This window comes from Salminus brasiliensis, chromosome 10 (genome assembly GCF_030463535.1).
Source record: "Salminus brasiliensis chromosome 10, fSalBra1.hap2, whole genome shotgun sequence".
Classification (NCBI taxonomy): Eukaryota; Metazoa; Chordata; class Actinopteri; order Characiformes; family Bryconidae; genus Salminus; species Salminus brasiliensis.
In genome coordinates this window covers 41,516,850-41,526,849 of record NC_132887.1, presented here as the reverse complement: position 1 = coordinate 41,526,849, position 10,000 = coordinate 41,516,850, and positions in this window count along the sequence as shown.

Sequence of the window (10,000 nt, the reverse complement as noted above, 5' to 3'; positions counted from 1 at the left end):
CTGGAGATCAGATCAGACTGTTTATCCGACTGTACATCAGACTGCAGATTATCAGACTGAGGGCTCTCCTCACTGGAGATGATCAGACTGAGGGGTTGGTGTGGCGCAACAGATAACACCACCACCTACCATTGCGTTACAACAACACCATGTGGAAGAGCAGGGTTCGATTCCCGGTCTGGGTGACTATGCTGCGCTACACCAATAAGAGTCCCTGGGCAAGACTCCTAACACTACACTGACCTCCTCTGTAATACGAGTAACCTAGTAAGTCGCTCTGGATAAGAGCGTCAGCTAAATGCCATAAATGTAAATGTAAATGTCTCCTCACTAGAGATGATCAGACTGTACATCAGACTGAAGATTATCAGACTGAGGGCTCTCCTCACTAGAGATGTTCAGACTGAGGGGTCTCCTCACTAGAGATGATCAGACTGAGGGCTCTCCTCACTGAAGATTATCAGACTGAGGGCTCTCCTCACTAGAGATGATCAGACTGAGGGCTCTCCTCACTGAAGATTATCAGACTGAGGGCTCTCCTCACTAGAGATTATCAGACTGAGGGCTCTCCTCACTGAAGATTATCAGACTGAGGGCTCTCCTCACTAGAGATTATCAGACTGAGGGCTCTCCTCACTAGAGATGATCAGACTGAGGGCTCTCCTCACTGAAGATTATCAGACTGAGGGCTCTCCTCACTGAAGATTATCAGACTGAGGGCTCTCCTCACTGAAGATTATCAGACTGAGGGCTCTCCTCACTAGAGATTATCAGACTGAGGGCTCTCCTCACTGAAGATTATCAGACTGAGGGCTCTCCTCACTAGAGATGATCAGACTGAGGGGTCTCCTCACTGAAGATTATCAGACTGAGGGCTCTCCTCACTAGAGATGATCAGACTGAGGGGTCTCCTCACTGAAGATTATCAGACTGAGGGGTCTCCTCACTAGAGATGATCAGACTGAGGGCTCTCCTCACTGAAGATTATCAGACTGAGGGGTCTCCTCACTGGAGATGATCAGACTGAGGGCTCTCCTCACTGGAGATGATCAGACTGAGGGGTCTCCTCACTGGTGATGATCAGACTGAGAGTTCTGTCTCTGGGGATGAACAAATACTGCTAACCTCTGAACCTTGTGTTCTTTATTCAGTCCATACATTTAAAGCTTGTTAGTCTGACGTCTGCTATTCCTCTGTGCTATGAATCTGGTCTGAGCATTACATTACACTGCTCAGGATTTGTTGATGATGGAGGTTAAACTGAGTGGAGGCTCCGGGCTGCAGGATGGAGGCAGGTGTGTGTGCAGACAGACAGGTCTGCATTCCAAACCAAGCAGAGAACCCAGTCTTCAGTCAGCTGCTGTCCCACCCGAGATAAGGGCAGAGCTACATGTACAAAGCTTCGGAGGCAAAACACAGGAGGCATAGTTATACAGTGTGTAGACGGCCTTAGAGGCAGACAGCAAGAACACACACACACACACACACACACACTCTCTCTCTCTCTCTCTCTCTCTCTCTCTCTCTCCCCTGCATCGGTTCTCTGCTTTCCTGATTGTCTGGCAATAAAGATGGTGTGTTATAGGGGTGAGCCTGGGGCAGTGTGTGTGTGTACGTATGTGTGTGTGTGTGGGCGGCAAAGTATCTGTGCTAAAATAATTAAACAAGGTGAGAGAATAAAGGGATGGGCGAGAGAGGACAGTCTGAATGGAGAGAGAGAGAAATGCACAAGGTCGTTTTGGCTGTTCACATTTTATACACTTTAAACTACACACACACACACACACACTACAGAGACTGTGTGAGTGAATGTGTTTTCTAGCATGGTCACTAAAGTGCTGGAGCACACACACACACACACACACACACACACACACAGTACACGACACACAACACACACACACACACACACACACACACACACAGGTTTGAACTCTTCAGGTTAAGATGGTCATGCAGCTCAGAACAGCTGGAGCAGCAGAACCAAAATCATGCACACTAGTGCAGAAACCAACTGTGTGTGTGTGTGTGTGTGTGTGTGTTTGGTCTCTTCTAGGAATTATTGATGCATGAAGCTTTTAGAGGGCAGAAAATTCACATCATACATAATTACACACACACACCCTTACTTACACTTACACATATACACACTTACACACACACACACACACACACAGTGAGATCGTGCATAATTTCACACCCATTTAAATGGGCAAACGAACAGTCCAAAACTTATTGGACATGACATCTAACTAAACCATACCCCACACACACACACATACACACATACACACACACACACACACAAAGAAAGACAGAAAGAGCAGGGAATTCGCTAAAAGCTCAGAACAACTCAAAAGAAAGTGTGTGTGTGTGTGTGTGTGAGAGAGAGAGAGAGAGGGTGCAGGAATTTGTGTTTGATGTTGGGGTGTGTATCAGTGTGAGTGCATCATCTGTTCTTCAGGTCTATTGTTACGCAATAGCGCAGTACTCACAGTCCTCCAGTCGTTTATGTTTATCTGTAGATTCAAAGTAAATGAAGTAAACGATGGGGGCGGAGCTCTGGAGTGCATCTCACTCTTACAGAGAGTGACTTTTTTGAACCGTCTGACTGAAACCCCTCAGATCAGAGAAGCAGCCAAGAGGCCCATGGTCGCTCTGGAGGAGCTGCAGAACTCCTCAGCTCAGGTGGGAGAATCTGTCGTGCTCTTCACAAACTTTTATGGAAGAGTGGCAAGAAGAAAACCACTGCTAAAAAGCAAGAAGTGCCGTTAGCAGTCCACCACAGGCCATGCAGGAGACACAGCAAACATGTGGAAGAAGCTGCTGGGCTCTGATGAGGCCATGGTTGAACTTCTTGGCCCAAATGCAATGCATGGAAATGTGTGGCGGAAAAGTAAGACTGCTCATCACCCTGAACACACCATCCCCACTGTGAAACATGGTGGTGGCAGCATGGTGCTGTGGGGGTGCTTTTCTTCGGCAGGGGCAGGGAGGCTGGTCAGAGTTGATGGGAAGATGGATGGAGCTAAACACCTGTTAGAGGCTCCAAAAGACTTGAGACTGGGAAGGAGATTCACCTTCCAGCAGGACAATGACCCTATGCATACAGCCAGAGCTACAGTGGAATGGTTTACAGTGTCAGAATGGTCCAGTCAAAGTCCTGACCTAAATCCCTTTCAGCATCTGTGGCAAGACATGAAAAGTGCTGCTCACAGACGCTCTCCCTGGGAGAGCTGGGAGAGACATAACCCCTAAATAACGGGCAGCTGTAATTGCAGCCAAAGGTGGCTCTACAAAGTATTAATAGAGGGGGGCAGAATACTTTTGCAGGTCACGATTTTCAGGTTTTTATTTGGTAAAAATTGAGAAAACTGTGTATCATTTTCATTCCACTTCACAACTCACTCACTTCAAATCTCAGTCAAATACATTTATGGTTGTGGTAGTCAGCTGAATACTGAATCAGTACCATGCAGCACACACACACACACACACACACACACACACACTACCTACTGTACCACCATACTTGATACATACATGATAAAATATAGGAAAAATAAAAGAGCAATGGATTCACACACACACACACACACACACGCACACACACACACACACTCAGAAAGTGGAGACTCTTCTCTGGGTTTTTGTTTCTTTATGTTCTGAAAATAAGGCGACGCCTCGTTCTCCGACAGGAACAGAGGAACTGTCTCAGTGTGTGAGTGAGTGAGTGTGTGAGTGATCACAGCGAGCTGTGTGTAGCTGGTTTGTCTGGGGTTGGTGGGAGCGGGTGGAGCGGCTGGTTGGTGGAGGAGAACGTGGAGGAGCAGAGCTGATGAAAGGATGAAAGAGGAACAAAACGAGAGCAGGGAGACGATCTGCTGCTAGTCACATTCTGTTTGATACCCATCTCTCTCTCGCTCTCGCGCTCTCTCACACGCTCTCTCTCCCCTGCGACTGCTGTCTGTCTGCCTGCTCTCACCTACACAGTCATTAGATCAGATGATGGAGAGATGGAGGAGCTGGAGGGAGGACGGGAAGGAACAGCATGATTGGCTCCCTGAAGACTCTCCCAACCCTCTGATCTGACTCACCTTCAGCTCTGGGAGTGTGTGTGTGTGTGTGTGTGCGCGCACACATGCATTCTGATTCATTTAATTGAAATGATTCTTAATTCTTAATTAATTCATTAATGTAATTGAGTGACGGATGTCCTCACAGAGACAAGACACAGCAGCTCTCATCAGAAGAACACTTTGATCCTATCTCCCTCTTCCTCTCTGATCCACACACACTCACACACTCACACACACACTCACACACTCACACACACACACACTCACACACACACTCACACACTCACACACACACACACTCACACACACACACTCACACACTATGTGACTCCGACACTTTCAACCCCGCTCTGCCGCTGGACATGAGCAATATCAGACACATCGCAGTTCAGGAAACAGAGAATCAGAGAGGAAACAGCAGAGATGGAACCTCACAGCCTGAAGGAGAGCAGAATGAAAGTACAAGTGTGTGTGAGTTTGTGAGTGTGTGTGTGTGAGTTTGTGTGTGTGTGTGTGTGTGTGGATCAGGCTCTTTTCTGAGTGAATCTTTGAGATCAAACAGAGAAAATGAATGAATGTCTTTGTGCTGAACTCAAAACTGATCTCTGATCTCTGCCAGCGCAGACAACCAGCTCAACACCATCACACCTACAGCTCAACGCCATCACACCTACAGCTCAGCACCATCACACACCTACAGCTCAACGCCATCACACCTACAGCTCAACACCGTCACACACCTATAGCTCAACACCGTCACACACCTACAGCTCAACACCATCACACCTACAGCTCAACACCATCACACCTACAGCTCAACACATCACACCTACAGCTCAACACCGTCACACACCTACTGCTCAACACTGTCACACACCTACAGCTCAACACCATCACACCTACTGCTCAACACTGTCACACACCTACAGCTCAACACCATCACACCTACAGCTCAACACCGTCACACACCTACTGCTCAACACTGTCACACACCTACAGCTCAACACCATCACACCTACAGCTCAACACTGTCACACACCTACAGCTCAACACCATCACACCTACAGCTCAGCACCGTCACACACCTACAGCTCAACACCGTCACACACCTACAGCTCAACACCATCACACCTACAGCTCAACACCATCACACCTACAGCTCAACACATCACACCTACAGCTCAACACCGTCACACACCTACAGCTCAACACCGTCACACACCTACAGCTGTAGTGTGTGTGTGTGTATTATATCAGTACATATTATATTTAAGACAGTATATTGAAACTCATTCTTCAGCTCTTTTACCAGAACTGCTGACCAACACTGAACTTTACACACACTCCTCATTACCCACCTGATCAGGGGGCGAGTCACAACGCAAATCTCTCTCTCTCTCCCTCACACACACACACAAACACAGAAACGAGAAAAAGATTATAAGCTCTTGGAACGGGACCTTCTGCTAAAGCCTAGAGTAGTCTATCTCTGTGTGTGTGTGTGTGTGTGTGTGTGTGTGTGTGTGTGTGATGTGAGCTTATCTGCTGAGGTCGTTACTCTTTGATGTAAACATTAAAGTCTTAATGAAGCCTGACTAAGCCGAGGGGAAACACACACACATTAACTAAAACCAACCCCACACCAGCAGCAGCTCGTTAGAGTGATTTACAGCTAATTACTCTGATTAACAACAACACACACCAGAGTCCAGCCCAGAGTCCAGCCCAGAGTCCAGCCCGGAGTCCAGCCCGGAGCCGGCAGAGTGGACTAAGATACGGGGAACCCCTCGGATCCCAAATGACATCCTGGAACTCTCTCTCTCTCTCTCTCTCTCTCTCTCTCTCTAGGTGTGTGTGTGTGTGTGTGTGTGTGTGTATATGTGTGTGAAATCCACGGAGGGCCCAAACTGCTGAATCTCCGCTAAGCTGGAGATGTTTAGTAGCTTCGGGAGTTGCTGGTGTCTTTGAACAGCTCCTCATATTCTAATGAGTTCGCTTTAATCAGGGCGTCTCGTTAAGGCCTTGTTAAGGCCTCGTTAGGGTTCCCTGCAGGAGCTTATTAAGGTAAACCTGTTTTAGGACGGCCGCAGGATTACAGCTAATTAACAAACTCCAAATCAAGAGGAAAAGTGACCAGAACTAAAGATGAGGCGGGTTTGAGTGTGTGTGTGTGTGTGTGTGTGTGTGTGTGTGTGTGTGTGTAACTCCACCCTCTGGGAGTGTGAAGTGCTTGTTTGTTTTATGTCTGCTGCATTACAACAAGACTGTCCCACTGTCACTTTATGTGTGTGTGTGTGTGTGTGTGTGTGTGTGTGTGTGTGTGTGTTATGCTGGGATCAGACTATGGCTGTGTGGCTGTAAGGTCGGGGTAGGGAATGGCTGAAGGGCTGGATTCCTGTACACCTGATTCCTCTGGCCTAAAAGTGAACAGCGTGAACGAGGAGCAGGTAGACAGGTAATGTTTTTGTATTTGTACACACAGCACTCTGTACTCATGATTGGCAGTTTCTTAACCCTCCTCCCAGAGGACCTATGAACTCATGCATTGGCAATGTGAATGATGATTGGTCAGCGTCAAACATGTAGGCTTCCAATCAAGACACAGCACAAATTTATGGCACATCGAGTTCCTAATCCGTTCATGCTGAGGGTGATCAGTGCCTAATTTCTGTTGCTTGCCATAATGGTGACAGTTCTTGATCCACCTTCTGGGCTCTTCCCAGCCGATGGGCAGGTTGTCAGAGTCAGGGATGGTTGGGACATCTCTGAGCGAGTGAGCCTCAGGCTGAGCTGTAGGGCTTCTGGACAAGGCATCAGCATCAAGCACTACATTACACCTGCCTTTGCAATATCCAACACTGAATTCAAATCCCTGTAGCCTGGTTTTCCATCCGGTTAGCCATTAAGAAGATCCATAAGAATCCATGTGAGAACCGAGTGGTGGTCAGTTATAGCCTGAAAATCTGACCTCCCAAATATATGGCCTTTTTTCTACCACCCTGTTTCTGCGCCATGCAGTATTTCAGAAGCCTGTTTCTGCTCGTCCTCATCTGGGGTTAAACAGCTCAGCTGACGCATTTGGCAGTTTGTGCTTTAAAAGGCAGCGTTTCTCCTCTGTTTTCTCGCCTGTTGGGATTTGCTGATTCTGCCAGACCTTCAGCTGTTTCTCCAGAACATCTACTTTGAGGAGCACATGATTTCTCAGTTTGGTAGGAACTGTAACCCTATCCTGCAAATTCCTAAACTCAGAGAACCACAAACTCTGAAAGCTGTACAAAGACACAAATAATAAACAATAATAAAGCAAATCAACAAATCCCGGCCCGGAAAGAAAAAACGGATACGCTGCAGCAGAGCCATCCAGGCAGCTGAGCTAACTTTTACTTTCTGGACCTGGATTTGCCACCTCTGGACCTGCTCCACTCCACAGCTTCCCTCAAATTCTTCCTCTTCGCGGAGTTAAAGCTGATGACTGCCACTAGTGGGCAAAGCCAGTAACTACACTTACACACACAGCAGTGTTCTAATCAGCAGCAGGGTCATCAGTGAGTTCCTGATCCTGATCCAGTACAAACACAGTTTTATTGATGATGCTTTTTTTTTCAAATCATCTGATGATAACCCCCCCAAAAAAAGAAGCATATGCCCCACCCCAAAAACTGCACCAGTGTGTGTGTGTGTGTGTGTGTGTGTGTTAATGTCTCTCTGCAGAATGAAGTGTTTAATTTTGACTGATGTTCCTCCGTCGCTCTCTAATGTTATTAATTTAGAAGAGCTAATTAAACTCTCATCAGCATTATTTACTGCTCCTGCACTGGGCCTGTCTGAGTGTGTGTGTGTGTAAGTGTGTGTGTGTGAGTGTGTGTGTGAGCGTGAGCGTGTGTGACACTCATTCATATTTCTATCACATACTGATGCATTTCTTTCATTTATGTATTCGGGCCTAATCAATAAACAATGCAGCGAGGAGCGGTTCGTATCGGCCTGAACGACTGACGAGCTCTAAAGCTCTTAATAGCACCCGCCACATTTATTACAGTGTCCAAATGTTTGTGGACACATTGTGTAGGTGCATCTAATGACTGCATACAACTACTTTAAGCTGCACACATTGCTGACACTGATGTGCAAATGCACACACACAGCTTGTCTAGTCCTTGTAGAGAAGAAGTACTGCCGATAGAATAGGACCCTCTGGAGCAGATTAACATGAACCAGTTACCCCAGAAGAAGTAGTGAATTAGCAGGTGTCCCAATACTTTTGAATTGAGGTTGTGGGAGTTGTGTATTGCTGTAAGGTGTGTGTATGAGCTGCATTGTGAGGCTCGTTTCTGGCAGTAACTCAGGAAAAGCACTTTGAATCCTGGGTCTGTCAACACTAGCTCTGGATGTTCTGAGTGGAGAGCGACGCACTGGATCAGAACTTAAGCTGAACACACACACATACACACACAATCAGCTGCTAATGCACATGCATGTTAACCACATCAGTTTCCATCTCTCTCTCTCTCTCTCTCTCTCTCTCTGTGTTTAATTGGGTTTGACCACTCGTCTCTGTTCTAATGTGTTTTTGAATCAGTTTAATTACTATCTTATCTACTTAATTATAAAGCACCATAAACAGCAAAACACACACACACACACACACACACATACACACTGAGGACTACAAACACAAACAGTGCTGAGGGTAATTGTGTGTCATTATGAACATCTGGCTCTCTGTGGTGTTTTCCGTCTCTCAGAAACAGAATTTCTGATGGGGTCGGGTTTGTTGGGATGTCTGGGATCTCTCTCAGCTCCACAGCTTCACCAGACCTGCTTTAACCTCATCATCAAGTCACAACCCTCTGCAACAGAACCCAGGCTGATGGTTTGTGTGTGTAAAGGTGGTCTTTCTGCACTACCTGAGGACGCACTGATGGAGGTGTAAGACCCGTCTTTGCGGCTTTTTTCCACCACTGAGAGTCCAGAGCACCGCAGTGAAGACGCTCGGGCAGCTGATCTGAGTGGGCTGAGAGGCTGCAGGTGAAAAGTAGCTTCACTGTGGTAAATCCAAAACTCTCTCCGCTCAAAGCAGCAGAGCAGGACCGGGTCAGAACACCAGCAGTCAGGAACACTGAGGACAAATCCATAATCCCAACCTAGCGAACTTAAGGCAAGGCTGCTCAATCCTGGTCCTGGAGATCTAGCACCCTGAAGAGTTCAGATCCAACACAGCTGGCCTTTAGGTGTTAGATTCAGGGTGGAGCTGAACTCTGCAGGGTGGTAGATCTCCAGGACCAGGATTGAACAGCCCTGCTTTAAGGTGTGAGGTGGGCGGGGCCTACCATGAGTATCAGTGAGCCTTGGATACTGCATACCAGGAACACCCCAAAAGATGTTCTTATCTAGAACATCACAGTGTGGTTTTTAAAGTGTTTTTCCTGCTTCATTTACTGACTAATAGATCCCACCCCCACCCCACCCCCGACAGGAGACACTGTTCTTGACACACCTCCCACCTCAGCACACGGCATCCGCCACTGCTGCACCCCCATCAGCACCCCATCAGCACTCCATCTGCAATCTATCATCATACTGATCACTGACTCCTGATGCAAAAACAGATATTCCTGTTCTGTTGCTGCTGCTGTTGGTTAATGAGATTAGCCGTCGCTAGTGTGTGTGTTCCAGTTAGTGCTAATCAATACCACCATCAGTCCGTTTCCTCACACACTGACCAACACAGTCCTGAAGAGAACACCACTGAAGATCAGCATCAGCACCACCTCCATCATGATGAGTTCAGTAATGGATACAGAGTGTGTGTGTGTGTGTGTGTGTGTGTGTGTCCATTACTGAACTCATCATGATGGAGGGCAGAGGTGTAACCTCTTAAAAGCTGTGAGAAAAGGATGGAAGAGAAGGAGATGGTGTGT